We start from the raw sequence: 12,500 nt of genomic DNA, 5'->3' as shown, positions 1-12,500 counted from the left end.
AACCTTTACTGTTTTTAAGTAATTAATGTACTAAAATTCTGTTAGGGAATATATGCCATGAACGAATCATCAATAATATCTAAAAATATAGCTTGTCAGAGAACATAATTCCCAACTGTTATTCTTAGTCATTAGTTGAAGGGCAACCCATTCCTCTGAAGCCCTAAAGCTCAAGTACTGTGCTGTACGTGTCTGTAATCTGTCTTGCCCACCCGTTCTGGATGAACAGTGCGTCACTACTGTGCACCTTTAATAGCTTACCTGACTTTCATTGTAAAAGATGGGAGGCACAGGTCATGAAAAACATGACCAAAAGCGTGGATTCTGGCCAGCTTACTGGACAAGTATATGATGAACAGGGTCTGGTGTTATATTTAGAAAATCTCTCTCTCTCTCTCTCTCTCTCTCTCTCTCTCTCTCTCTCTCTCTCTCTCTCTCTCTCTCTCTCTCTCTCTCTCTCATCTGCGAGAATTAACTGGGTTCGATTCCTGATAGATATAAATGATTAGAAACCATTTTATTGTACTTCAGTTTACTGAACGAATTACGCATCTAGTATATAGTCGATTACTGTACTTTGCAATTAATGCCGATAGGAGATGAGGTCATGTTTTGATCATAAGTTCCAGTAGCCCAGTGTTTAGAATATTTCCTAGCCGGTAAAAGAAGCTGGGTTCTTTTCTCAAGAGAGCCGGATCGTATTTAGAATCAGTGCATTAAAACACCTTCGGCCTTTTGACCTAGGAATTGAGGTGAACTAAAGCAGCTACAACACTAGCAGACAGAAAAGGGGCAGCATAGATACGAAAACAAACTAAAGTAGGGGACGTTCTAACAGCATGAAAGAAAAAATAATGACATGGGCAAGACCTCCTACAAGGGAAGGACATATATTGAGAATAAACGATAATAGATGGATATTATGAATAATAGAATGGGTCCCTAGAGCCTGCAAAAGTACGGAAAGAAAGAGAAAACGATGGATTGACAAAATAAGAAAATTTGCGGTATAGAAAGACTATAGAGTGACGCGAGTGAAGAACATGTCTGAGGCCTTTGTCCTACACTGGACTAGTTACGGCTAATGATGATGATGATGATGATGATGGTGATGATGCTGATGATGAAAGCTGCAGCAGCCATGATGTCATAAAAAAAGACTTACTGAGAGCGGAATGGATAACGCTTGTGTAGGTATCTATTATAACAGCACACACGTTCCGGCACTCATCTCACGAGAAAGAAGATTTATGTTTGAAGCCTGAGAGAGAAAAGGCAGTCCAGATTAAATTTTTGGTAGAATTACAATGTTGTTGAATATGACAGAATGTTGAATCTCAGGAGATACAAACTTCTCCGAATGCCTGCTCAGAATCGCAAGTTGATTTGCAGTTGAATTTACATCTGATTCCATGATTTTCATATGCCTTGTTGGGTATCTTGAACAAAAATTCTGAGGCTAAATCATCATCATCATCTCCTACGCCTATTGACGCAAAGGGCCTCGGTTAGATATCACCAGTCGTCTCTATCAATTCAATACTTCTCCATTCATTATCTCATACTTCGCGCTTCATAGTACTCAGCCACGTAGGCCTGGGTCTTCCAAATCTTCTGGTGCCTTGTGGAGCCCAACTAAATAAAGGCTATATATAGAAGCATTATTCTCAAGTGATGTTTTCATTATTCTTTACCTGATGTCGTATATACCTGTTGGTTCCAATTTCTGTCTGCTCGTGTATGGTCAGGGAGAGGTCCCTGTTGGCAGGTAGAACTCGACACTTAACCGGAAGAGGATTATATGATGAGAAGGGGCTTCTACGTGAAAACTGAGACAGCCTCAGCTATCATGATGCTCTCAATCTAGGCAAACTGTTCCCCTCCATGACGGCGGGGTTAATGTGGTCCTAAAAATGCCTCCGGCGGACTGAAAACTTGTATACTTCTCTTGTTACTTCTTTGTGATGATGGCTGTTAAATTTCCTCCATTAAGTCAACTTTGGATGCCAAGAAAACCCAACGGGCTTAACCGGATGGCTTAAAAAAGGAATTCCTTTCAAGTATATTTACTTCAACTTTTAATGCAACATTGCAATTCATCAAGTTAGATAAAAAAGATAAGGTTTCTTCCTGCTCCTAATTGTTTATAGATGCATGACTTGTCAAATCCTTTTACCATTTTTATGATACACACACTATATACAGTATACAAACAGACACACTATATATATATATATATATATATATATATATATATATATATATATATATATGTGTGTGTGTGTGTGTGTGTGTGTGTGTGTGTATATATATATTTAAATATATATATATATAAATATATATATATATATATATATATATATATATATATGAATATATATATACACACACATATATATGTATATATATATATATATATATATATATATATATATAGAGAGAGAGAGAGAGAGAGAGAGAGAGAGAGAGAGAGAGAGAGAGAGAGAGAGAGAGAGAGAGAGAGAGAGAGAGAGTGTGTGTGTAATGTCGAGGACGTTATACTGATCGAAGCTTCAACCATGATTCAACGGATACAGGATGGGTGTACCAGTGACTGAAGCCTTTTTTTCTCTGGGTCCAACACATATGGAGAAAACGACTTAATGTTAAAAAAAATGCACCTATGCCTGGGTGTTATTTTATTGTAAATGTATTTTAAAAGGATACACTTACAGAAATCACCTTCAAACGAACCTTAATAATATAAAAAGAAAAAGGAAATTCATTACAAACGCACAGCAACTTCAATACAATTAACGCACAGATAACAGCAACAACCTTGCATGCGCAGGAGCATGTAGCCGTCAGATCCTTGAACGGGAAATGACTCATGGATAATGACGACTTACTTGGCATTATGGGGAAATCTTGTAGCACGTAATAGCAACAAGAGATGAAAGAAGAACAAAAGAACATCTCATCGTCTGTACGTCTTTTGTAGGTCGGTCAGTCAGCGGGTCGGCCGCAGCATCCTGGGAAAAGACGAAAGACGACAACCTCGAGAAGCGACACATTATTTCCGCCATATCTCCCATTAAGAATTTGGGTTATATATGTCGCCTTTGGATTTCCTCCGGCTCGGGCGCGTCTATAGTGTTGCAGTGCTACACGTGTAATTGCGTAGTTCCGTTTATACTGTAACGCATCAGTTATTTATTTCCTTATTTCCTTTCCTCACTGGGCTATTTTTCCCTATTGGAGCCCCTGGGCTTATAGCATCTTGCTTTTCCAATTAGGGTTGTAGCTTGGATAGTAATAATAATAATAATAATAATAACAATAATACACTGTAATGTTATTGTTTTACTTCTATTTATCTCTCGCACTGATAATAGATAAACCAGTTTAAGCCTGCCATCGCATGTTTCACACTGTTTGAATTTTGTGTCATTGTTCCCTCAACTGTTTGTATATAATCATTATCTTATTGAATAGCCCTCAGTTGCATTCACCTCGCCTATCTGTTAGTATCTAACAGCCACTTCGCACAATATGCTTAATGCTGTTTGCAGGTACATAATTGTTGCTATTTTATAATGTGTATTGTAAAATGTCCTGATGTATCGTAAAATTTCCCCGTTGATAAATTAAACGCAATTTTTTTCTTTATAATAAAAGCAATGTTAAAGTCATTATCTTAATTTACCCGACATCATATTAATCTCCGGAAACTAAGAGAGAGAGAGAGAGAGAGAGAGAGAGAGAGAGAGAGAGAGAGAGAGAGAGAGAGAGAGGTCCTTATTTTAACTTTTCAATGCAATCTTGAAGTGCTTTCGTGCATCGACTCTAATAATTAATACAATGATTATAATGTAATGATTTTCTTTAGTTTTTGTTGACGCAAAAAACATTAATCATATTCACACTACCAATTTCCCTATTCAGAATAATGGGATACATCAATTACTCGTACTATTACCGCTCATTCTTCATCAACTACTTACCGAACTTAATGATGACACAAATATAGGGATCATGTACACCTCAAAACTTGAGAAAGATAATGATACTTTCGGTTGTGATAATTTATGGTAACCTCAAGTGTTTATGCCTTTATTCACAGCGGATTTTATCCATACTATAAGCAAGTAGCTTTATAAAGGGAATCTTATATCTAAAATTCCAAGTCCAGTATCAAACATGATTCGTGATATTCTCGTGTGTTACATCAATATGCAAAGAAATTCAATTACAGATTTTATTAAAGTGAAAACATGAAAACTAAAGAAATTCAATTATGGATTTTATTAAAGTGCAAACATTAAAACTATCTAAAATGGGGAAACAAAAACAGTTAGGCTTATGAAAACAAAATAACTGAAACCTTTGTAATTATGTATTTAGCTAAAGGCATCCCATGACTACTTAAACGAAGGTTTGGAAGAGGTCTTCCTAAAGTGTTTCTGGGAAGAACAAATATACCCAAGTCTATAGTCTATACTATGTAACCATCATGTGAAACACGTCCCTCTTCCTCCCAAACCCCGGAAGTCGAATGGGGAATGGGGAAACTTAAGCAAAGCCACAGAATTCCCATAATACAGGTTTTGCAATCAGCGGAAAACGCTGCTCGTTCATCGAAACGCTCACGATGCAACAAAGGCTGACTCTCCGAGAGACAAAAAGATCGCAGACTAATAATACATGGAATGCATAAACACGGAAGAGCGACGCATTCATGACGTAAATCAAAATGAATAAGGAAGAGCTAAGTATTTATGTCAACAACTAAAATTATTCCATTTAAGATAGTATTATAGAGCGTAGTTCAACGGTACAACTCCCTGTCCTTGCTTAGTAATGGTGAGAGCTCTTGAGTAAAAAAAACTCGATACCTCTATAGACACCATGTTTCAATTTTTTTGTTCTTACAAGATTAAGAAAAAACAGGTGAACGTGGTTTCTTGAAATATTTGAGGAGACTTTGCCACTAGGCAAGGATGAATTCCTAAGATTATTTGTGGCAATCTGGGTCTCAATGTCAATCTTGACCTGAATTGCGACATATTACCCAGCCACAGTTTTTTTTTATTTATTTATTTATTTATTTTTTGGTAAATGCTGAAAAGAACCGATAATTAGACTTATCTGAATTTATAGAATTTGTGGCCAAGTAGGCCATTCAGCCACAGAGGTACAACCGTGAAAAACTCGGTAAGTGCACTATGAAGTAGAATTTTGTAAGAAATCCAGGGGAAACAGATGTAATGTAAGAAAATAAAAAGTGGGTGCATCAGGTACCCAAGGGACTCTACAAGAGCCCTTTAGTAATATTAGCCTACTGTGTGCTATTCCCCTTAGGAGGCAAAGCACTAAGAATGAATTGTTCCACTCTACACTCGTGCTTGATAGAAACTGCCAATAATAATTACAACACAATGTAAAGAATGTTTGTACTAGAATTTCTTTTTCTATTTTGACATGCATTGACTTAGGATATGGGGAGAACGGTTCAAGTCTGAGTGTGTTATTACAGAGGAGCCATAATAACAACAAATGACAATGGCAACCTTAATAATGTGCGTGCTGATGAATGTCCTCATATATATATATATATATATATATATATATATATATATATATATATATATATATATATATACATACATATATATATATATATATATATATATACATACATATATATATATATATATATATATATATATATATATATATATATAAAAGATCTGCGAAGGAATTAGATACCAATATGTTAAAAGGACTCCTTTGGTTCATTAGAACTAAATACTTCAGTATCATGAGATGTTAAGTCAAAACGTCCCTATGACATGGACCGGTCATGAGAGTTTGCAAAGAGCAATTTGACACTTAAATCTTTTCATGAAAAATTAATGGTTATGGTTGAGAAAATATCAACAAATTTGTAAGAAGTAATTTACATTTTGCACTTCCAGCTTTATGAGAGTTAAGAATTGAATCCAGTGGTTTGGTTAAACTATTTATCAACAATGCCAATTAACACAAGTTTCTAAGCGAATGCAAATTATTATTATTATTATTATTATTATTATTATTATTATTATTATTATTATTGCTTGTTAAGCTACAACCCTAGTTGGAAAAACAGGATGCTATAACCCCAAGGACTCCAACAGGGAAAATAGCTCTGTGAGGAAACGAAATAAGTAAGTACATGTACATAATACATAACACGCCAGACACGATATTACAAACTGGAAACGTAAAAAATCATTCTACGAATAGAATTATCACTTCTTTGGTTTCTAGTTTTTTCTTGCAGTAAAGTCAGTTTCAAGGTAAATAAACGGTAAATAATGTATTGTTTCTTAGTTAAAAATAACAATGAGGGAAATTTTCACAAAAAAAAAAAAAAGTTTGTAGCCTGGAGATAGATATCACAAAACAGAATTTGAAAAAAACAAAAGTCATTAGCAATGCTGTCATAAATCTTCTTTAACATTTAATCCTATTCTAGTGACGAGGGCAGAACAGCTGTAGTCTATCATTCTTATAAAATTCTTACAATCTCTTTTATTCTTGTACGTTGAATACAAAAAAGAAAAGAAAAAAAAAACACAAATCCTCTTACATCTAGTCATAGCAGTTTTTAGAAGGATGTATTGTTAATTTATTCTCATCCTTTATGTATTTCCTTATTTCCTTTCCTCACAGGGCTATTTTTCCCTGTTGGAGCCCTTAAGCTTACAGCATCTTGCTTTTCCAACTAGGGTTGTAGCTTGGCTAGTAATAATAATAATAATAATAATAATAATAATAATAATAATAATAGTTGTCGTCTAAATGAGAGATGAACGTTTATTCCTATTAATAGGATGTTTGGGATAGTTAGTCTTCAGTTCATCACAAGTGGATGGAATTTCTTATTACAATTTTATGCAAACTCGCTTATACGAACATTTCAACTAAATCTTTTTTGTTCGATTTCTTTAAAATGAAGGTGTCAAGTTGGCGATAATCTTTATATAACATAATGTCATGATACTGAGGATAATACGTTTTCTTATCTTAGATAATAATAATAATAAGAAGAAGAAGAAGAAGAAGAAGAAGAAGAAATTTTTGTATAGTGCAAACACTTAATAATAATAATAAGAAGAAGAAGAAGAAGAAGAAGAAGAAGAAGAAGAAGAAGAAGAAGAAGAAGAAGAAGAAGAAATTTTGCAGAGTACAAACATTTAATACAATAAAATCTAGAATAAAACTTTTAAGGACAGAAATTTAGCTTAAATTTACATTTTACAAAAGAATATGTTAATTTGGATAAAAATGAGTAATTTAGTGTGAGAAATTCCTTAATGATAATTGAAGTTTAAAGTATATAAATTATATTAATCTTGATTTATTGCATTATCAGCTAGTCTTTATGTTATGTAAATATTAATATGACTAATGTTAGTATATGCTAATGATGAATTATACACCACATCAGGAAAACCAATATCAAAATATAAATTATATGTTTATATAAATATGTATTTGTAAAAATGAACTTGTAAACTGTATATTTTCTTAATAAAAGTAAAAAAAAAAAATAGAGAGAAGACTGTATGCACAACACGTCTGACATCGTTCAGTTAAACAACCAACTCTCAACGACATCATAAGGACAATGCACTGGCCTACTAAGCTATTATATCGTCCAGAACAGTTTGTGTTGGGGCCGGACAATTCATTCATTCACTCCCTCTATACTCCCCCCCCCCCCACCCCCCCCCCCCGGCCCAACGACCCGGTAATTGCGGAAACTTTTAAAGCGCGCTTTGAGCCTTCACCTACTTTTAAAACTTCAAGTGATTTTGGCATTTAAAGCATCACGCCGTAAAACACAGTTCGGTCTGTTATGATTCAAACTGCCAGCCGTCAAAGGACGGTTCTTTTTTTTCTGCCAATGAGTCTGCGCCTCTAATGCCTCCTGACGTAAAGGTCAAATTTCCTTTATTAGCTTCCCCCAGGAACGGTCTTCGTCATACGCAAAATTCGCAAAATGAACCTCTATTGAGATCGACCGTTTGGGTCGGTATAGCCTGACGTTCTTTCGAGTGATCAAGGGTTTTGTCTTCGAGGAATTCTTCAGACCGATTTTAAATATATTTTGAGATGTGCAATTGCAAAAGAACAGACACACGAACATACTAACACAGTATACTTGGGTTTTAAACACTTCCTCCCAGTAAGGCAATCTAATACTGTAGCTTTGGTTCAAGAAAATTAAGTCAGTTACAAACAACGACGCAGCAGCCAGCAGCCACCGCCGCAGCTCGGGTGGCAGCAGAACAGGTGGCAAAAGTGGGGTTCCGCAACTCACCTGACATAATGCGAACCGCAGCTTCTCAAAACACTTTCTTTAGCCTTCTGATTTAACCGCAACCGCTGAAATCAATAGTGTCCCCGACGTATGAAACATGACGCACACCTCTGACATTTCGGCAAGAATGTCCGTAGGAGCTGGGTGGTCGTTAAAAAGGGGTTTCAGGTAACCGGGTGCGGACTAGAGCCAGAGGGCTAGATCTTGACCACCAGCCCTTGGACGCGACCTTAGCGTCCTCCAGCTCTTTGGCCTGCTAGGACTTCTACCACCACCGAGAGGACTACTACTGCTTTACACTACCCTGGTGCTGGTTTTGTTGGGCCCTTGGCCAACCCATAAAACCTTCCACTCTTTCCTCAAGTTTGCTAGCTTGCTTCACGTTTCTAGGACGTGAAGCTTCTATTGCTCTTGCTAACAGCCTTCGAATTCCAATGGGACATTCTCTAACGGCAATGGTAATTGTACGTCTCTCTCTCTCTCTCTCTCTCTCTCTCTCTCTATATATATATATATATATAAATATATGTATATATATATATATATATATATATATATACATATACATATATATATATATATGTATATATATATATATACATATATATATATATGTGTATATGTATATATATATGTATATGTATATATATATATATATACACATATACATATATATATATGTATATATATATATATATATATGTTCCACACTTAAATTCATTTCATAGTAATGAATAACTAGAATGACTAACCTGTCAATGTTTAGATGGATGACTAATCAAGTGAGAGAAACAAAAGTAAAGCAATTTATACACATATATATATATATATATATATATATATACAGACACGCGAGTGTGTGTGAGCGCATTCTTTCAGCATATTGGAACCACTCATATTCTCCGTAACGGTTTGTGTATGAATGAGTCCTCTGGCTACCAATAATATTTCATTTAAAACAAATAAAAAAAGAAATAGAGAGAAGTAGATCACTAGCAACAAAGAAACATTGCACGCAGTTTAACTTTGTTTAATAGTTGTGATAAAAAAAAAGATTAACGATTCCTTCATGAAACACTCCATAATGTAACACACACACACACACACACACACACACACTATGACCTCAAGGGGAGGTTGTGAGCTTATGCAAAGCATTACAGGAGTTGTTTGAAACCTCAACTATTTACATACCATATTACTTTCAACACAGGAGGTCTTGCTGCAAAGGTTGGGATACATTTCACATTACAGAGTATCAAAATTTATTTTCCCATCGTAATATTGATATCTTTCTTGGGTGAAAAAAAAACAGAGCAGAGAAGTACAATTGATTGATTGATTGATTTGAGATTTTCTGGCATCCTACAGAGAAGTATAAACAAGTGTAACTCCGTCTTAATGGATAAAATCTAATTTTCCATTTTCCTTTGTGACATTAAAAAGGAAATTCAACAATAAAATCCCTGCACCAGCTGATTTTATTCAAAATACATTTTAGAACAAATGGTTTTAGAAGCGACAAGTATTCTTGAATGAAAATTACCCGGGTATTCCAGACAAAAGACCATGCAAATGAGGCATTCGCAGCCGAAAGCTAAGCTAATCTCTCCATCAGGATAGATTAATCATGAAATACAACGATAGAGAGATGAAAAGTAAATACTTCCTACTGCAACACTAATTGTATTAATAATGTTAAAAAAATTCTCAAGAGGCTGAAACGTTGACGTCACATTATTATTATTATTATTATTATTATTATTATTATTATTATTATTTGCTAAGCTACAACCCTAGTTGGAAAAGCAGAATGCTATAAGCCCAAGGGCTCCAACAAGGAAAATAGCCTAGTGAGGAAAGAAAATAAGGAAAAACTACAAGAGAAGTTTAAGAACAATAATGAAATTAAAATAAATATGAGAGAGAGAGAGAGAGAGAGAGAGAGAGAGAGAGAGAGATTATTACATAAGCGTGTCCTTAAATCCTCCATTTACTCTATCATAAAAATGTTTTAGTTTAAAAAGAAATAAACTCCACGATCATTTTTTTCAAAACTCGTTTTGAAATTGTTTAAATGTTCATTGACGATTACGATGAAAATATCGAAAGCATTCAAGGTAATCTTTGTTAAGAGGGAAAAATAGAGGTTCTTTTTCATATTTCTAATATTTGTTTTAAATGATACATCATAAAATTCATAGCTAAATGTTTATTACAAATCAAAATAATATGGTATTATGTAATAAAATTCATATTCTTTTTTTAAAACTTACTTATTCCCCTAACATGAAGTTTGTTTACAAAAAATAAATTCATTATTATTATTATTATTATTATTATTATTATTATTATTATTATTATTACTTGCTAAGCTACAACTCTAGTGGGAAAAAGCTGGATGCTATAAGTCCAAGGGCTCCAACAGGGAAAATAGCCCAATAATGAATAGGGGATGAACATCGTTCGGAAAACTTCCGACATTAGCCTCTTCTTACACCTACCGCGATTCGTGAGTTGGCAGTTCGATCCCAGTTCGCAGCCCGAAAAAGTTTTCTCTAGTGATCACAACATCACTGTCCCTGTGAGTTAAAGATACGAGGCTTGGGGGAGCATATAAGTCTACCAGCCAAGCAATCAGTAGCCATTATCTGACCCTCCCTGGATCTACCTTTGCTGGAGAGAGAGGGCCTGGGTACTGATCATATGTATTATATGGCCCTTCTCTAAGAAATTGCCCTGTTCCTTGTTTCTGCTACTAATGAATAACTTATAAACGGACTTATCAGCAGAAGGTCGCACCCCGTGACATTGAGAGTCACTCACCAGTATCTTGCAACACTTTCTGGCGTCTTGAGATATTAATGCCTTCCTTAACAATATTCTTTGACTAAATAAAATATTTCTTTAAACGTTGTTTGGACTCCTTAAATTACCTCCGTTAATCTTAAAATTCCCGTCGCAAGGAAAATAGCCTTGACGTAGTAGTACGTGAAGGGAGTATAACAGCATTTTCCGTAACTAATAGTACTCCTATAGAATTCTGAATTGCGTTTACGTAATAATATAGGAATAACAACATCCTGGTCTACCAAAACAACAACAATGCAGGTAACGCGATAAGCGTATCAACAAAGGACGAGTTCATAAGAAATCATACGATAGACTTACCCAAGGGTCCAGTGCCCCATTGACCTAACATACAGTACTGAGGTATTAAGCAATGCGCACTGTGGTCTTTCCCTCATTTTTTCATCTATATTTTGAGATGACTACAACCGTCCAGCGTCTCATTAAAATGTCTCTATTCACGTTGGGTATTGTATTGTCATAGAATTCCTCTTACCAATATTGTTGTTGTTGTTACTGTTGTTGTTGTTTAAGCTTGTTGGCAAAAACTCTTGCTACCTTAGCAGCTAGCTTATAACTAAAGGTTATGGAACTGAGAATCGTCTTACCGTAAAACTTCCGGATATTACACATGTTACTATGATTGACACACCCAATGTGCTTACGTGACGCTACAATGCTATATGTACTTGGACCGTCAACCTTTGCTTTAATTTTCTGTTGTTTCCACTGTTTAATCATTTGTGTGAAAAGAGATATACATTTCTATTTATTTGTTGCTTTCACGTTATATTTACTATTGTTATTTTCTAATTCTTTTCTTTTATTTTCGGCATAAGCATTCTAGTCTTATAAAGATTGGTGACCAATTGATGACTTTTTAAGTGGATTTTACAAAAGTGAGCAAATAATGATACTACTTATAATAAGAATGCACGTTGCTGAATCAATTACTTCTTTACTAAATGTAATTCATAATTCCAAGAACCCTCTCAGGGAAGAAACTCACAATGTTTGAATACCAAAACTGATAATTCAATCGAATCGAAGGTGATTTCCGCTGCGATAAAACAATTCTCACTTCCTCGAATCTATCATGACCACAGGCGTGAAGGATGTTCATGGAGAATTAAAAAGTTTCCAAATATCGGAGGTCTCTCATATTCACTTCTTGGTCCAACTTCTATCTCCCATTCATTCAATTTACATACCTTTCTAGTTGCGTAGGACTCAAAGGATCATGTGATGCTAAGATGTAATAACACCACATACATACAAGATATATATATATATATATATA

Source organism: Palaemon carinicauda, chromosome 45 (assembly GCF_036898095.1).
Source record: "Palaemon carinicauda isolate YSFRI2023 chromosome 45, ASM3689809v2, whole genome shotgun sequence".
Lineage (NCBI taxonomy): Eukaryota > Metazoa > Arthropoda > Malacostraca > Decapoda > Palaemonidae > Palaemon > Palaemon carinicauda.
Note: the sequence above shows the minus strand (reverse complement) of the source record.